This window comes from Falco peregrinus, chromosome 1 (assembly GCF_023634155.1).
Source record: "Falco peregrinus isolate bFalPer1 chromosome 1, bFalPer1.pri, whole genome shotgun sequence".
NCBI classification, from domain to species: domain Eukaryota; kingdom Metazoa; phylum Chordata; class Aves; order Falconiformes; family Falconidae; genus Falco; species Falco peregrinus.
The window spans coordinates 98,160,912-98,179,097 of NC_073721.1; the positions used below are offsets into that span (position 1 = coordinate 98,160,912).

At 52.2% G+C, this 18,186-nt stretch overlaps 1 protein-coding gene across 2 annotated transcripts in view; it reads left to right on the top strand.

The window, feature by feature from the left end:
• The first annotated feature begins 11,125 nt into the window (after window positions 1-11,125).
• The window catches only part of DAAM1 (dishevelled associated activator of morphogenesis 1), a 99,066-nt gene continuing 92,005 nt past the window's right edge, over window positions 11,126-18,186 (top strand). For both annotated transcript variants that reach the window (XM_055814999.1, XM_055815009.1), the window contains exon 1: window positions 11,126-11,199. The gene's annotated coding sequence lies outside the window, so the exon portion shown is untranslated. The remainder of the gene's footprint in view (window positions 11,200-18,186) is intronic.

Here is an 18,186-nt window from a genome sequence, read left to right on the forward strand (position 1 = left end):
CACTGGTTGCAAAGGGAGTCACTTGGAAAAGAATGGGGGGAGTCAAGTACCCTGTGCCAGAAAAAGACCCTTACATCCCAAAGAGGAGCTGGTTGTCTGGAGGGTCAGGTTGTCAGCTCCTGGTTTTCATGCCAAGGTCATCAAGGACAGGGCAAAGGTGAATGGAGACTCATCTGCTGTCATTCCCCTCAGTGATGCCAAGTCAGAGGAAAACCTGGCTGGGTAGTTTCACCAGTGTAGACAGCAGGACCTCCCAGGCAGCTCTTCCTGAGGCCATCTCAAACCAGCCTCATACCCAGGACTGGCTCAATGGGCTGCCATGAGCTTGCGGTGGCCCATGTGCCATCGTTGCCCATGAGCAAGGCCAAAGCCAGGAGTCCATGCAATTATCATAAAATCAGTAATTAGTGGAGTATAATTTCCTTTCCAGTCCTTGCTTCAGGAGAGGTGGGAGAGAATGCAAGATTATCCCAGCCGAAAGAGAATTGGTGTCAGCCTGTGCCAGATCGCGATGGATGGACGGAGGCAGACAGATCATGGAAGCCAAGAAAGAGCCCCCGGTGAGGGTGTTGGTTGTTGCTCCTTTGGCCAGGAGCAGCCCTGGCACAGCCATCTGCCCAGCACAGCAGGTAGAGGGACACAACAGACCATTGTCTGTGCCAAAGCCCTAGGAAATGACCTTCCCTCACTATTAGCATCTGGTGGGGCATCCATAACACGTACAGCTTCCTTGAGCCCAAGAGACCTCATTGGGAAGAGCATGTTTAGCCTGGGATAATTTCTTCTACACAGGATCTTTGCTAGTGTAAAAAACCACAGCATAAAATGTCGTCCGCTGAACTGATCTTACTGTCCCAGTGAAAGCTTTGAGTGTTCTGGACTTAGTGTAAATAAATAATGTGGAAAGAATAATACAGAGCTAATAAAGCTATTATCTGGAAAGATTGCAGCCTAATCTCCAGCTCAACAAAGATAATGAGTGCTGAATCATGCCTGGAGCATCCGAAGCAAGCAGCAGTGGTTTTGATAAAGGGTAGAAGTGGATTTTTGGTTTCAGCCTGTTGTTTGCCTATAGATTTCTGGGGTGAATTGTGCTGGTCCCAAAGCTGTGGGTCCATGTGGCTCCAGAGCTGGTTCAGCCTTTTGTGCTCCCATCGCGTTCATCTTGGGCTGGCCTGGGGAACTGGCTGGCTTAGCCACACCAGCGTGACCAAGCAAGTGGCACTTGGCCAGGGCGAGCACATGCAGACAGGATGAGGATGGGGAGGAGAAGGGGGTGCCGCACCATTTCAGACTTATTTCCAGCCTGTGCTGGACCTGTATGGCAACAGCTGTGGGTCACCAAAGGGGATCAGCCTTCCCCACATAATTAATTTCCATGAGGAAGAAACCCCATCTATGTCCCAGGGCTGTGAGGGCTGTGACTACAGCTTGGGAAGGACACTGGCCTTGGCTGCTTAGCTGGAGTGAAGCACACCTTTCCCTGGGGCTCCTGCAATGGCAAAGCGGGGGTGACCCCATGGCCAGAGCAAATTCCTGCTTGCACAATCCTTTGCTGCCCTTGCAGAAGGGCAGGCCCAGTGCAAGGGAGTCCCAGGGGCCGGATTCAGCAGCACTGTGAGCTTATGGCTCCACTGACAAGCGGGAGAACATGGCAGGAGGGGGCTGCTAAATGCACAGCTTTGCAGCAAGCCCCAGAAGCAAGCAGCCATCCCAAATTAAAACAAAACACCCCCGGACAAGTTGAGGATACACAAAGGAACTGACAGCCTCTGAATCTGGCCTCACATCAATGGGTTGTAACTTGAAAGCTTTATTTAGACTACTAAAAGAATAGCTGCAGAAAAATACTGATGACTTGCTTTAAAGGGGGATTTCGGCAAGGAGAGAAGTGCTGGGCTCCTGCTGGAAGCGAGCACCTAACTCCCCTAAATCCCCTTCAAAAATCCTAGCCTTAGACTGGAGAGCACAGCAGAGGTCAGGATTTTTATAATCTGAAGAAAATAAAAATATTTCTGGGGGAAAAAAGCCAACAATTCAAAAGTAATACAAACCTACCTTGAGGAGATGGGGAGAACTTATGGGAGTCCTAAGCAAGGGATAGGAGTCAGGGAGTGGGTGCTGTGCTTGGCAAGCTTTTAGCTTTGGGTTCCCCGAGTCCAAGCTGAGCTTCTCAGTGCTGGGTGGTGGTGATGCTGGCAAGAGCAGCCTGTGCACATGGACCTGTGCAATGTTGGAGAAAAATATTTGCAACTGTCAAACAGACCGAGCTTGCTACAGTACCCAGAAGAGCTCTATCGCTGAATCCCTATCTGCACAGTGATAAAAAGCAGGGAGGGGGAGATAACTGCACAGCGAGATTCTTGTGAGCTCATAAATCACTGCAAGCCCGGGTCTTGGGACTGATGAAATCACTGGGAACCCCGGTGGCCTGGTTTCCACAGTGCTGCCTGCCCTGCCTCCACTAGCAACAGTATCATTGGAAGAAAAATGGAGTCAAGCTGTTGGGAGAGGGGTGGCTTTTTCCAAGCAACAGGGAAGCTGTTACAGCCCAAGGCTTTCTTAGGATGAAATGATTTAAGCACCTCTCCGGCATCCTGCTGATCTATCGGAGGCGGGGAGCCCAATAGCTGAGACTCCTCAGGATAATTGTGGTGTATTTGCAGAATCAAAGGTTTCCCCTTGGAGCAGAGCCAGCAAGCTTTGGGAAGAAGAATGGATCCGATACAAAGGGTTTTTTAAAAAGCCCATTAAGTTGCCTAGGGGCTGAGCTCACGTTCCCACCAGCTCAGCAGTCAGTGACAGGGGAGTGAGATTTCATTCCCATCTTCTCAGCCCAAGTGGGGATGTTCTTACCCCTTTCTCCCCTTCCCAGGTCTGCACAGGGAAGGGAATCACCCCGGGGTCTGGGGGCAGACCATCACTGCTGCCCCAGAGGGAGCTGGGGGCCTTCCATCTCCCTCTCCTTGCACTGCACACACCCAGCCAGCTGTGATGAGGCTGAATCAGGAGCCCGGGGCTGCTGTGACACCCACAGCTGGGAGCTGCAGGAGATGTGAGAGATTTGGCTTGTATTTGAGCCCTGAAATCTGTAATCTATGCTCATCATTTGTGTTGTCTCTTATACATAAGGAAAGCATCTGGGAGGTGTAATAATGCTCCCAAGACCTGGTCTCACCCCCAGCTCACCATGGGTCAAAATGGGGAGAGCCATGAACAGACCAGGCTTGCTGCAGGAGCTGGGGGCTCTTCTCCAAGACAATGTGTCCTGAATATAACCTCTGGAGGGACTGAGGTGCTAAAGAGACAGTGGAAAGGGCTGAGCTATGCCTGCCCATCTCCTAGTGACACTGCCTTGGAAGATGCTTGGGCCAGCCCTCTCCATTCCAGCTCCCCTGGGCTGGCTCTGTCCTGTACCTGAGTCAGCATCCCACTCCTAGTGCAACCGCTCAGGTCCCCTGATTTAGCCCAGAACTTAAACAGCCTGATAGTCCCATCAGTGTTTCTCTCCTTAAGGGTTTCTAGAGGCAACAGCCAGCCCCAGGAGTCAGCTCTTACTCATGCCACCCCCATGGAAAATATAAGAATGGGGTTAGTAATCCAGCTGTGACTAAGGAGGTTGCAACTGGGGAGGTCCCCCTTACTATTGGCATGACTGTGGTTTCCCTCTCTGCCAGCTTGGCAACACCCTTGTATCACCACCAATTTGGGGCAGGGAGGGCATGGCCAGGGTCCATCCAGCTCACCAGGGTAGGTGTTGCAGGGAGGCTGCTGTCACTACTGCATGTCCCATCGCCCCCAGCCCTCCACCACATGGCAGAGCTGCTCACCCCTGCTCTCCCAGGGGCTCCTTCTCTGCCGGGGAGGTGGTGCTCTCCCAAGGCTTCAATCTGTGTTTGAGATCTCCAAGCAGTACCAGCCATGGACAGCTTCTAGATACTGAGAGCCTCAGCCCTGCCAGGATACTGACCAGAGCCTTGTGCATGGACCTAAAATTATTGCAAGGCAGACAGAGGAGATGTTTGTATGCTTGGGCAATCAGGGAAAAGGCTGAGCAGGGGAAAGAGAAAAGCTTTCCTGCGGTGTCTGATCCCATGCCCAGCCAGGAAAACTTTCCAGCAGGGCTATTCCTCTGGGTGCAGCCCAGAGCAGCTAAAGGTGGCTCTCCTTCCCTGTTGCAAACACCACTCCCGGCACAGTGGCTCTGATAAGCTCATGAAGCCACGGCAGCACAGAGACCCCGGGGTGCAGCAGCATCTAGGTACCATGGAAAAGGGCATGTGAGCCTGCAAAAGCCCTCACAGCAGAGAAACTGCAACTGGGAAGCAACCAGAAGCCCTCCAGGGAAAACCTGTAAGCAAATATACCCAGCTGAGACAGATGATCTCAGAACACTGATGTCACCCCAGGAGTGCCCTGCGATGGAGCAGGGAGGCTGAGACAGTCCTGTGCTCTCTTCATCCACGCAGGATGCCTGCCCTGCCATCTCTCAACAGGGATGTGACAGGACCAGCTGTTCTGATGACTATAACATCGCTATTCAAGTCTTGTATCAGATCTGTCCCAAATTCTGCGTATTAGAAAGAAATGCAGCACTGGGACCTGCAAATGCCACACTGAAGCTTTGAAAGATCCTTAGAGCTTTTATGTCCAGTTACACAGCCATCAGGGATGGGAGAAATCTTCCTGCTTGTGCTGGTCGCTGAGTCTTCACATTCCAGACCTTGTGCTGGGAAGAACAAAACCTCTTAGCTCTGCATTTATTGGAGACAGGAGGCACAACTTGAAGTGATCTGGAGTCAGGCACTGTAAAAATTTAATGATGCAGGACAAATCAGGGTGACCAAGACAGCGAGCAAGAGAGAGATGGTCTTGTGATTTAATGCGCTCGGCCAGGACTCGGGGTATCTGGGAGCAGTTCCCAGGTCAACCACAAGCTCCACGTGTGACATTGGCTGAATTACTAGGGACAAATGCTGCCAAGAATTGGCTTAGGCATCTCGCAAAACTAAGATAGGTGCTTAGAAGACTGAACTGTGTCAAAAATCAGGATTAAGATATTTCAAATGCAGCTAGGCCCTTGATGAAGGGTCCTAATTCCCATCAGATAAGCTCCTCTCCCTAACGGATGGCAGAGCTGGGCTGGGACCCACCTTGGTGACCTGGGGGTTAACTGTTTTATGCTCTGTTAAGAGGATAGAGGCTCAGCATGAGCCTAAAGGTGACTTGGCACTTTCTCACTCTGTACTACAGCTATGGAGCAAACGATGTTCTACTGATAAGGCAACAGTGTCACTTGGCTCCCTGGCTGTCATGGCATGGTGGGTTTGTAGCTGGCTCCCCCAAGCAATGGAGCCAGCATCTGGCCAGACTACTTCCACCTCCCCATTTGCACTTCCTGCAAAGTCTTAATCTGAGGTTTTAAATGGGTTTTAAGTGATGCCCTGGCTTTTTGCTGGCCCTTCTGCAAGGGCAATAAACTTAACCCCTGATAGATGTGAACAAATAAAAGCAGCTTTCCTTGTAGGCTGTGTATGCACGCATCCTTGCTAAACCCTTCTCTGACAACCCGAGCAACAGCTGGTGTAAGTCTGCTGTGGTCTCTGGGCTTGAGAGGGAGGCACTGATTTCCACCCACTTCCCACTCCTTCTCTCCTCTTCCTCCTGCTTCACCTCTTTCCTGGCTGCTACCCCTCACCTTACCTCTTGCCCTGCTCTCAGGAGATAAATAACCCTGGATGTGAGGAAGATAACAAGGCACTGGACTTTCATTCATTGAGAACTTGGTCCATCTACCTTGAAACAGTTGTGTGTTGTTTGGGGTTTTTTGTGTCTGGTACCTTTGATTGCAATTCAGTGCAAGAAAAGTCAACTCCTGGAACAGGAGGGAGGAAAAAGATGTGTGAAAAGTTACAGATCCCTAATCGGGAATGACTTGTTTTCTAGCAGGGTTGAGGTGTCTAAGGGGGAAGAGACAGTGGCCTTGACCCACACTGAGCAGTACATGTCCCTCTAGACCCAGCATTTGATGCTGGCACGAGGCTGCGAGTGAAGCCTGACACAGGCATCAGCGGGAGGATCCAGGGAGGAGGATTCACGCTTGGCTTCATGAGCAGTCAGAAGCTGCGTGGCAGAAGCCTGCCAAAGACACACCAGGCACAAGCAAGATGATCCAAACCAGGGCACAGGCACACGCAGAGCATCTCACAGGAGACAGCCGGGAGGATGGATGGTGAGGGAAGCACGAGGTGCTTCTGGCGGCTGCAGAAAACAGATGAGAGGGAAGGAAGGCAACCGCAGGAGCTGCAGAGAGGCGTGGGGTGAAAGACCCCAGCCAAGGCACTGAGATTATTAATGGCTTCCTACACCTCCAGCATGCCTGCAAGTGCTTTATATCTCACTGCCACTTGTCTGAGTCGTCTGTTCCCCACAGGGCATGGCAGTTTGTGCAGGAGAAGCGGTTAGCAGAGGGTAAGCTCTCCCAGCATCTCCCAGCAGATTGGGCTTGGACCGGGCAGGTCTAGAAGACTTCAACTAGAGGCAGTAGCTGTCCGCAAAAAGTCTCACAATCTGCTTTCTAATTATTTCTTACATTTTACCTTTCTCTGAACATGATGGAAAAGAAGTCGGTTGCTTGGGCTAAATATCCCCACCTTCACCAAGGCACAACTCCCTTGTACACCATAAAGCATTTATGTGCATGTGATTAAATGCCATTGAAGCGAACGGGAATTTGCTTACAAGCAAATTACAAATTCCTTAAAGCTTAAGGACTTTGCACAATCAGGGCCTAAATCCACTGAGTCTTTGCTAACACTCCTAGCCAACACAGGCACGGCTGAGTCCTGCCTTGGGAATGCATTTATTTTTCCTTTTGAGGCTATGAAACATTACGCCGAAGCTTCGCCTCCCCCTGCCAGCTGCCGGGAGCTGATGTGAATCCTGGGGCGAGATTGGGCTCAGCACTGTTAGAGATAACGCTGGCTTAGGGTGTGGTTTGTTTTGCAGCAGAACATCCCAGCTCAGACACAGGGCCGCAAGGGGTCCTCTACATACTCGAAAAGCCTCACATCAAAGAAAAAGAGCAAAAAGCCTAACCCTCTCTCCTACCTATGAGGTGAAACCAGCCCTGATTGCAGTCAATGGAAATCCCCCCCGTAAGCTCCAGCAGAGCAGGAAGGTTGGAGCAGCTCAGAGGATGGTTTTGTTCATTTGGTACAAATCTTTGGCTTAGACTAAAACAATGTTTAAATAAAAGCTATGGCCCATTTTTCTGCTGAGCAGATCATCTGTGCAACATGAAAGACTATAACCTCAAGAAGAGAGGGCTTTTTTCTTCCAAAATCAATTTTATTTAATTTTTGTAAGGGGATGGGTTCCATATTCCATTACTCTCAGCTGAATCAAGTGTCCTTTCAAGTTTCGCTGGAGCAGACAGATAAAAACTCCCCAGGGAGAGTAAGACAGTATTGATCTCACATGGATTGAACTCAGAGAACATTTTTAGGGTCTAGTGAGCAGCTAATGATGAACAATACCAAGTATATTCTTACAGATTTAGAACAAGAAACACATTTTCTTTCCCTCAGCTCGCAGAAAGTCCTGGTTTAGTTTTGCATCCACTGAACAAACCCTATCAAAACCCTCCTGTTACAAGGCATTATAGAGATTATTCTCTGGGCAGGCTTGGTACCCATGTTCTCCCCTTCTCAGGGCTGGATGCTCATCTGTCTTACGGGATGACTGTTGCATGTGTCCTACTTAACCAGAGGCTCTGGGAAGCTGGTTATTGGGCTTTCCTCTCTGAATATAGGAGCTTAATTTAATAGGCAGCTGTTGGAAAAACAAGCAGGAAAGCAACACAATAGGATTTGATAAGCAGCCTCCAAACAAGCTCCAAGGAGGCAATTACAAGAAAATGGCTGAGCTGTTTTGATGAGGAAGGTGCACTTCCAGATGCCAACCGTTACACAGCTGCTTGCTCAGGCTGGCAGCTTCTAGATCAAGCTATCGCTACATGGTTAACCAGTGTCCTTGAGGGGAGTGGCAAGGGGGAGTCCCGGGAAGACATTTTCTGGAGGAAAAAAGATGAATGCAAGAACGTAAGAAAAGTTGTGGTGGGTCAGACAGGAGGACCATCCCACCCGGCATCCTCTTTCTCTCGTGCATGATAAGACAAGGATATAAGGAGCGTACAGGGATATTTTCCCATAAACCCTCCAAGCCTGCAGCAGGCTGCAGCTCCAGGACTTCCTTAGCCTGAGGCTTGTATAGAAAGACTGTGTTGAATAGTCCTAGCTTAGCCAATTACTTAGGTGAAAAATGCTCCGTATCTTTGATCATTAGTTCTTCGGTGAGAACAGAGACCAGAACTGCTCACAGTACTCCAGAGGAGTGCAAACCAGGAATTTGTACAGCAGTTTTTCCTCTTTCCTCATTAACTCCTACCCATCTATTTGCTTTCTTGACTGTTGCTTAGCAATGAGTTGACGCTTTCATCAAATTTCTTGTTGTAACCCAGGATCCTTTTCCTGTGGAGTGACAGTCAGTTCAGAGCCCATCACTGTGTGCATGATGTTAATAGTGCTTCCTCTGAGACTCATCACTTACATTTATCTCCACTGAATTTCATCTGTCATTTTACCACTAAGTATCCTGAGGTCCTTCTGCGGTTTGCTGCTGACAGCCTTTCCAAGCAGCTCGGTATCACTAGCAACCATTGCCACCTCCCCACCTGCCCCCACTTCCACAACATTGATGAAGATGCTGAGCAACACAGACGCCTGCACAGATCTCCACCAAACTCCCCTGGGCATCCCTCCACTGCAGAGACTGACCATCCCTGTCTGGCCTTTGTGGTTTCCATCTTTAAACCACTTAATTTTTCAAGAGCCTTTGAGAAAGGATTTTGTCACCTTCTAGGAAATCCCTGTCTATTATATCCATTAGATTTCCACTGTCCACCAATATTTGGGTCCACCCAAGGATTGCACTAGATTTTGTGAATTGCATTTTCTCTTGCCACAAGCTGTGCTGGCTCTTCACCAGTACAGATATGCTTATCCTTGGATCCCAGCGGTTTCATAGCACCATCATTGGGCTTACTGCTCCACATAATCTGCCCTTGACCCCTTTTATTCCAAAACTGCCTCTGTGATTGCCACTTACCATTGCTCCAACACCAAGGTAATGTTAAGAGAGCACCTCCACACTACAATGAGTACATTGCCATTTGCACCTTGGGTTCCTGCAGTACCCTGTACAAAAAACAGCTGGTTGTGGCAATTTGTAATTATTCCTTTTGCCAGTATGACCTGTGAGTCCTTTTTCTGGCACTCCAGCTTGAGATGCAGCTTCCCACGTGTCCCTCTGCAAAGAAGAGGTCCCAGCATCGTGGAACCTCCCAAGCCCCACCATGACCCTGATGCATCACGTCACATTAGAACAGTAATGACAGTAATACATCTCTTGCTGTGGGCTGGCACAGACACAGAGACAGGTTCTGGGGTAACTCTGGCAGTTGGCATCTTCTCATGCTCCTGGTAAGTCCTTGGCAAGACAACTATGTCTATAGAAAGCTGTCAATGGTTTCAGAAGGGGTTATTTCTGTTTTCAGAGTATTGACTAGCTTCCAGGAAGGTGCAGGATGGATTCCCGGCTGAAAGATTCATTCTCAGGATGGCAGCTCGAGGGCTGGTGGTTGTTTGCCAAAGGCTAGGCTGTGAAGAGCAATTTAAAAAGATTAGAGGTGAAGCCAGCGCAGTAATAAGGATTGGGATGACATTGAAATTCACAACCAATAAAGTGAATTACTTTTTTTTTTCCTAGCAAGTCACACTTATCCCGTGGAGCTCATTGCTAAAGCAGACCAGAAGAGGTTAGGAAAAGAACTCGGCATGGTGAGAAGGAGAAAATTCACTCTATTGAATCGTGACTTTTTTGAGCTAAAATACACCTTCTTGCCTTAAAAACAAAAACATTCAGCTGATGTTTTAAGAAATTTTTCTTAATGGGCATATGATTCCTGAGAATTTTTTGCATTTCCCCCCAGGGATGGTACAGACCACTTTTTGTAACCCGGCTTTTGGTATTAAGTGTGGGATTTGGGACTGAAACTGCATAGGATGGGTTGAAACTCTGTGGGTCTAACCCTGGTTTCATTTTGCAGATCAAACCCTGTGATGGAGCCTGGAGGGGCTGAAAAAGCTGGTGTCAGGCCTGTAGGTGCTTAACCTGTTTAGCACTTGCATGTACTCTACTCTCTCTATACCCCCACATTTCTTTCTCCCTTCTCTAGAAGGTCACGTATGAGCCTGGGTGGCTGTGTATAACCTATCCTGGTTCTCATATTACATTTTATTCCGTGCTTTGGTATCAGCTACCTTAAAGATGCTCTTTCTTTACTTTCCTGCCTTTGACTCTGCCTTTGTGTCATTTTGTGGAGGCTCCCTATGGAAAACAATCCCTGTAAATCTCTTCCAGCTTTCCAGACCATACGGTGGTTGCTGAGAAAAAAAATTCATAGCGGATACAAATAGCCCGACCCCTTATCCTGAAAAAACGTGTTGACTCAAGCTAAAATGTTATGCACTATTAATTTGATCTGGAGTTTTGATGTGCACCAAAAGCAGGTACGGAGCCCCCAGCCTTGTCTCCTGCCAGGTTATCCCGGTGCACGTGGGGACCCACCCCTGTACCGCGTCGCTGCTCTGATGCCACGAACCGGGGAACCCTTGGAAAACGGGTTCCGAAATCCGAGCTGACGAGTGGAGGACGCTGGAGCTTGGGAGCACACAGCCGGGCAGCTGGGACGCGGACGCCGACCCTCCCGGGCCACGGCCCCCCACGCCGCCGGCCGTTACGCGCATGGCTCCGCCGGGCGTTAGCCGCATGGCTCGCCCGGGTGGGCCAGGCCCCCCCGGCCCCCAGGGTCTGGCGCCCGCGCCCCCCTGCGGCCCGCGCCCCGGGGAGCCCCGCCCGGTGCCTCCCGCCCCGCGCCAGGCCCGCCCGCCGGCCCCGGTGGCGCTGCCGCCGCTTCACTACAACTCCCGGCGGCGGCGGGGGGCGCGGCGGGTGGCGTCAGCGCGCGGGGCGGGGCGGGGCGGGGCGGCCGCGGCCCATTGTGGGCAGGGGCCGGGCGGGCTCCGCGCCGCGCAGCGCAGCGCCGCGCCGGCAGGTACGGCCGTCCGCGCCCGCGGGGTGAGTCCTCCGCGCTCGGGCAGCGGCGCCGCCGCCCGCCCCTCGGTCCCGGTCGGCTCGGGGGGTGGGGGCTTGGCGGCGTGGGACGGCGCGGCGGGGGTGCTTTTCTCCCGTGCCCCGGCGACGCTGGGTGCCGGGGCGGGGGGGGGGGGGGGTTTGCGGCGGGGCGGGGGGCCGGGGTTTGTCGCCGCTCGGGGGCTGCCTTTGCCGTGCCGTGGGGGAGGCGGGGAGAGCGGGAGTCGAGCCCGTGCTCCACCCCGCCCCGGGGCGCTGCGTGGGGTTGACCCCTCTGGCGGGGAGCGGCGGGGCCCCGCGGCGCCCCCACCCCTCCCCGGCGCCCCGGGTCTGCGGTCCCGCAGGGCCTGGCGTGCCCGCCAGCCCCGGGGTGGCCCGGGGGGTGGGCGCGGGGAGGGGAGCGGCCCCCGCCGTGCCCGGGCGTTGCCCGCCCCTGTGGACGCCGGGCAGGGGGCGCCCACGCGCGGACGTGGGATGCGGGATGCGGGATGCTGCCGCTCTCCCTTCTCCATGGCAACGCCTCCGAGGGCTACTCCGTCCCCGGCTCCCGCTGGCATCGCGGCGCCCACCCCTGCGGCAGCGCTCGGGCCGGGCTTGGGCCCATCAGGGCCGGGGTGTGACCCCCTGCGTACCCGCAGAGCCCCAGGAATAGGGTTCCCCCGGCTGACCAAAGCGGGTTTTGCGAGGAGTGGGGGTCCACCCTCCCCCGTGCCTCCCCACCAGGCACAGCAATCTGGGGCTGCCTGATCGTCTGTATGTGCTGAACCACCAGTGCTGGTGTGAAACACCTCGCTGCAGGCGTGCTCTGATCCAGCCCGATGCTGGGATGGGAGTAGGATTTAAACGTGTCGCTGTGTTGGGCTGTGGCTGTGTCAGCAGCAGGGAACCAGCGGGTTTGTGGCATCGGCAGCAGCCGGAATGCTGCCAGACAGGGGCGTCAGGTCTGTCACTGGGCTGGAAATTTAGGGAGATTCAGGTCAGGGGCCCTGCATGGAGGAAGGACGATGCCCTTGCTGTGTGCGAGCCTCTGGGCTTGGTATCCATTGCCACTGGCATGCACTGGCTGTGGTCAGGTCCTGCTCTTGACTTGCTTGGCATAAGTCGTCGGTATTAACAGTGGGGTTTTGTCTTTGGGGTCTGCACCGCTTGCGGGCAGCTGTGCTGCCTCTTGCATCGGCGCCTGTGTGAAACAGGCTTTCCGCATCTTTAAGTGATCAAGGTTAATTCAAGGCAAAACCAAATGATAATTCTTCTCCTGACAAAAGCCACTTGAGCCGACGGGGCTGTGCTGCTAAACCATGGGCGAGGAGCTCCCTGCGGAAATCAGAAGCGGGTGGGAGACCACGGGGCACAGCCAAGCCCCCTTTGCCTGGTGCCGGGGCACAGGGAGCCCTTGGCCATGGGCTGCATAGTGATTTCAGCCAGGCCCTAGCACTGCAGACACTTGGCGTTGTACAACCAGCCAGCTTCTCCCAGCTGCACCAAGAGGGATGGCAGAACAAGACTTTTGCATTATTTTTTTCCCCCTCTCTAGGGGTCGATTCTGGTGCTGCATACAAAATCGAGTGGTGGTGTGTATTAAGACCACAGTGGTGAACCACGATGTAACCTCATTATCCTCCCTCGCTGAAAACAACGTATGCCAAAGCCTTTGGCATTCCCCGCCTGCCCCTCATTCAGTCCCACCAGGAATAAGTGGGTCCTGCAGCATTTGGACCTTTTTCCGTGGGCGCTGGAGTTCGTTTCAGCACGTACTGCCTTCCGAGCGGGTCAGGCATCCACCTTGCTGTTCCTCAATTAATGAGTGACTTGCCTTGCTCTCCCTGTGGCTGTGTGCCGGGACCTGCCCCTGCTCCGTCAGGAGCAGGAAGCAAAAGCCAAAGTCTGCGATCTCTGACCGCCCAACGACGTGTGACACCGGGACAGCAGGAAGCACTGATGCTTCCTGGCTCTGGCCAGCCCTTGGCTGAGCCCTTGGCTGCTGTGTGGCTCTGCCAGTGCTGCCCCTGCCGTGGCCTCGGGGTTTTTGGGGCCAGCCAGCCACGCAGGCACACCACAGGGCTCTGTGTCCAGGCCTCCAGCCCGGGGAGGCAAACAGGATGGGTGAGGTGTAAAATCAGTGCCGAATCCGCTCCCCTGGGCTTGAAACAGAGTCCAACCGGTCTTGACCTGAGCTGGCTCCTTATCTGACCCTTTGTTTGCAGCAGGGGTGCGGGAGGGAGCAGGAAAGGGACAGCCCTGGTGGCCAGCACCTCTGGTCCCAGATGAGCCTTCCTGCCGAGGGCGGGCAGGAGCTGGGGACAGCCAGTCTAACTGGGTCGTGTTTATCTCCCTTTGCTTCTGTGCTTTGTTTTGGTTTCTTCCACCTCTTCTCCCATGCTGTCATTGTCACAGCTGAGGAACCCAGTGCCGGGGAGGCATGGAGCTGTTGGGCAGCTGGGCTCCTCACAAATACCATTTATCAGCTGGCCAGGAGCGTGGCTCCTCTCACTCCATTCTTCTGCTTTGCATTTTGCCTGCATTGACCGTCAGCGCTGGGTCACTGCCTGAAGGTTTTTGGCTGATGCACTGATGGCAGCCCACCACGTGCGCAGGTAGCAAACGTACCTGCTGCATTTATAACCTGAACTGGTTAGAAACCGGCTGTGGATGCTGATAGATGCACCACCCAGAGTGGGTGGTCTTCTTCCCATCCTCCTGCTGCATAGATACACACTGCACTGCTCCTACACATCCATTTTTATCTCTGAAGTATTAATAAACGAAGCTTGCCTATTTATGTGAACCTTTTTAAGAGGCTGGCGGGGCTGCCTTGAAGGCTTGCTCGGCGCTGCAAGTATTCAGAGGTTGTTTTTTTTTGGCGTGTGCTCGAGCAGTCGATAAGCCAGGGCATCCAGCTGTCAGCTTTGGAGATTGCCAAAGCCTGCTCAACGACATTTCTGCAGGCTTCGCTCACAAATGAGGATTTTGTTGAACGATTTGGTTTCTGACTTGATGCTGGTAATTAAATATTTTAACTTGGCTTCAGAAAGCTGTTACTGCCATGGAGTGACTAGTGAAGCCATGTAAAGCAGGATGCGCTTGTTCTGCTGGAGCTGAGTGTGACCTAACTGCAGCTCTTCAGTTTGCAGGGGTTTTTTTAATATGCTTTTTTTTTATATAGGTAAAACTTTTTTTTTTTTTAAAGGAGAAGAAAAAATCTTGTGTTTTACTGCTGTGCTGTTAAGCTTGCATGGACCTGCTGGGACAGCTGTTTATTTGCAAGTTGTGGCAGCTGAATGCTGTAAAATTCAAATCATGAACATATTGATCCCTGATCCCCCCCCATTTTAAGATAATCATATGTGTAATTTTCACTCCTGCACCACAACAGACCTCAGTGCTGTGCTGAAATAAAAGGTGATCTGAACAAAGGGCTGTAAGTTGAGGAAGAAATACTGAATGTCTGATCCTGACTTTATGTCGATTAGTCTAGATGCTAAGCCATATAGGTTAACTTTATGTGCTTACCTTACTAGGGGATGAGAAGAACGACTAGTAAAGGGTTGGAAAGTAGTTAAATATGCCAGCAGAGGCTCTTCTGCATATTGCATTAGTTCCTTCACCCTGAATGACATATTTCCAACTCTCTATTTAATGCAAAAAATAGAGGGTCCTCAGGTCCTTGCAAGACACTGGTTGTGATTTTGCTGTTTGCTTTTGATTCTTCTTTCCTCCTACTGCTTCCTCAGCCTGAGCTGGGTTGGTAGAAAAGCGGTGCTGGTGCCTTCTTACCCTTGTCTCCTCTCAGGAGGTCATTTGCTCTTGGTATCTCCTGTCCTCGTGGCGTGTCATATCATTCTGGAGCATGCAGAAGAACCAGGAGTTCTGGGGTAGCGCAGAAAATCTCAGCTCAGTGAGTCATAAAGCCTTCAAATCTTTGTGGCCACCAAGAAGAAAACCAAAGGAGGTGGAGATGAGAAGTGGCCTGGCACACCATGAAGATGTGGTTAGTTGACTGGAGAGTTTCATGATCTGAGCTGACAGTGCTTTGTTTCATGATTGGTGTGGCCTGAGCACCAGCCACCTGAATTACAGCAAATTAACCAAATTAACATGTCAAGTTGTCTGGACATCTGGCCTCAAGGCGAAGTTGGGGGGATCATTCCCAAGGGCATCCCGTCCCACGCTGCACCCAGGTCTGGAGCAACCCCTGTGTGTTCCGCATGAATCTCCTCCGATCACCGTGTCTTGTTCGTGCTCCCTCCTGTGCTCACCCCAGCCCTCTGGGGGAGTTCATTGTGAACTTGCTAAATGGAAGAAGTTTGTGCTGCTTGGAATACGTGGGCGAGGAGGTCACTCCTGGCTTCTTCCTACAGTCGCCAAATGGATGGGGTGCGCCAGCATAGGGACAGTCATTGATGAGTCAGTATTGTTGTGACTCAATAAATTACTCCCTAATTCCTCCTCATGGACTGACTTGCCTTGAGAGTCTTTGTGTTCAAAACATTGTCCTGACCCACTGGAGAGGCAGTGTTGGTCGATGGGCATGTTCTCACCCACCACGGCACATGCCAGCTGGTCATCATGGCAATGCTGACGTGTCAAACCACTGGAGCAGGGTTGCTCTCCATACCTTGTCTCTTCCCGGAGGACATGCCAGTTGCTTCACTGCTGTTTGGATTTTTCTTTTATGTCATTGTGGAGCTCTCTTGTTGAACTCTTCTGGATTCAGCACTGAGGAAATACAGCAGTGTGTCCGCAGTGCAGGTAGCAAGAGGTGGCACATTGCTGGTTGGAGGCATCCTTGTCTTAACCCAGTGCACAGAGCTCCCTGGTGCTTGCAGGGCTTGGCAGATGATTGAAGGGTTATTCGCCTTGCCAGACAAGTGGCTTCATGTTTTGCCTTCTGCATTCCTCTGCGTGAGCATTGCATAGCAATTTCAGCTACGTGCTGCTTACCTGAATCATGTCTTCCCTGTGCACGCGGCTTCACTGCCTGGAAGTCAGTCTCTCTCCAGGCTGCTCCATCAACGTGCAAGTGTTTTTACAAGAGGGTAAATGAAAAAAATGTGTGGAGGGTGTGGTGAAGGAGCAGCAGAAGTGTCCAGCTCTGGCTTCAGCAGCGAATGTGGCTGTTGCTGGTTTTATCACCCTTCCCAAACAGACAGTTTTCAGAAGCTGAACCCAGTGACCTAATTCCCAGTTTCTGGATTTGGGCTGTTGCCAGGATTTTTGCACTGAGGCTCCTCATCCCTTCTTCCACAGGCCCTGGGAAAGCAGTTGCACCAAAGCTCAAAGCAACCCGGCAGCAGGCAGACAGCGGTGGGATAAACAGTGGGGAAGGACCCAGTCAATTCATCTGACCTGTGCCCATCCTTGGGACAGCAGAGGAAAATGCACTGGGATCTCCAGGTGTTCATTGCTCCCTGCTACTCCTCTTTCAGGTGGGACTTTCATGCCCATCTCCCAGTGGCAGCGGGCTGGGCTGCTGGCAGATCCTGCCCTGCAGCACTATGGCAGGAGGAAGGCAATTCAAAACTGTGCCATTCAGAGGCAGACTTGGGGGGATTTTGCATGAAGCACGAGCAGCTGGGCAGTGTACCAATATGCAAAACTTAGCTACAGAGTTTGGCAGCTTTTGGGGAAGGCTTTGCAGGGCATTGGTTCCTTCAGTGCTTCACAGGAGTGATGATCAGCTTGCCTTCTCGATGGAGGTCTTTCTAGCAAGCAGGATGTTCTCAGAGATTTTAGGTTTGAGGATAAATTATCAAAAAGCAGGAAAGTGCACACACTGTTTTTGGACGGGAACAAAGCTGACCGGACCATGAGGCTGCAGAGTAAGGAAGCAGGGCTGTGCTCTGGACCCTGTGCTCTTTGCACTGCTTGGGCAGGGAGGAGAGGATGGTACTTGTCCTACAAATCAAAGAAAACTTGAGTGTGAGAATGGGGAATGCAGAGGGACATCATTCTGGGGGGGGACACACACCTGCAGTTGCTCAGGTCTGGGGTGTAGGAGGGAGAGTGCAGCAGGTCAGGCTGCTGGAGAGAGCCGCAGTGTTTTATACTGCTCAGGTGACATCCTAGCAGCTCGGTCCTTGTTACAGGCAACCTTTGCTAGCAGCAAACCTTGCTCCCAGCTTCAGCAGGGAGGAGAACAGACGGACAGTCCGGAGACCATTTCCCCCACCCCAAACAAACAAGATGAACTGCTTGCTATGGCACAGCTGTGGAGGGAGCACAGCCAGGATGTTTTCTGGTTCATGTGTTGCATGACATTAAGCTTAGGCTGTGGTGGGTCTGCTCTGCTGCTGCTCTTGAGTGTTTCTTTTGTGTAGACCTTTCTGAGGCAGCTCTCTGAAGCCACACATCCATCTGACTTCCACCTTGTTGTGAGATGATATTCCATCCCCCCTCCCTGGGTGTCTGTTCCTTATTGGCCTCAGCATCTTCTAAATGAACAGTGCTTAGAGGAGCTGCGAACTCGTGTGCCATCCTGGAGAGTCTGTGGCAGCTGAGGTCTGGTGCAGCTGTTTCCTTCAAGGATGCTTGTGTGGATGTAAGCACCTGTAAATCTGTTTGTGTAAAGCTTTCTCTCCTGTGGCTGCCAGGCACCCTTCGCGCTCCCATTCCTTCATGCTGCCACTCCTGGAAACCACAGCACCTTCTTGCCTGAGCCAGAGCTGAGGATGGGAGAGATGCAGCTGGGAAGGTGGATACCATTGCCTTGCCCGGCTTCTGAGGTTTTCTTCCCTCTGCCCCCGAGGCACTAGGAGTGTCCTGGTTGCAGCTGTGTGCCCAGTGCAGGAAAGAGAGGGTGCTCTCTGCCTTAATGTCAGGTTAAGCCATTCCGCTGCCTGGTTTTGCTTGGCCCCATTCTCCTTGCACATCCCATACCTAACTTCTGGCTACCATGCCTCTGCCAAGGGACACTTGCCCAGCTTGCTCACAGATAGCCTGGTGCTGGACCTTCTCCAGCTACAAGGAAGAGAA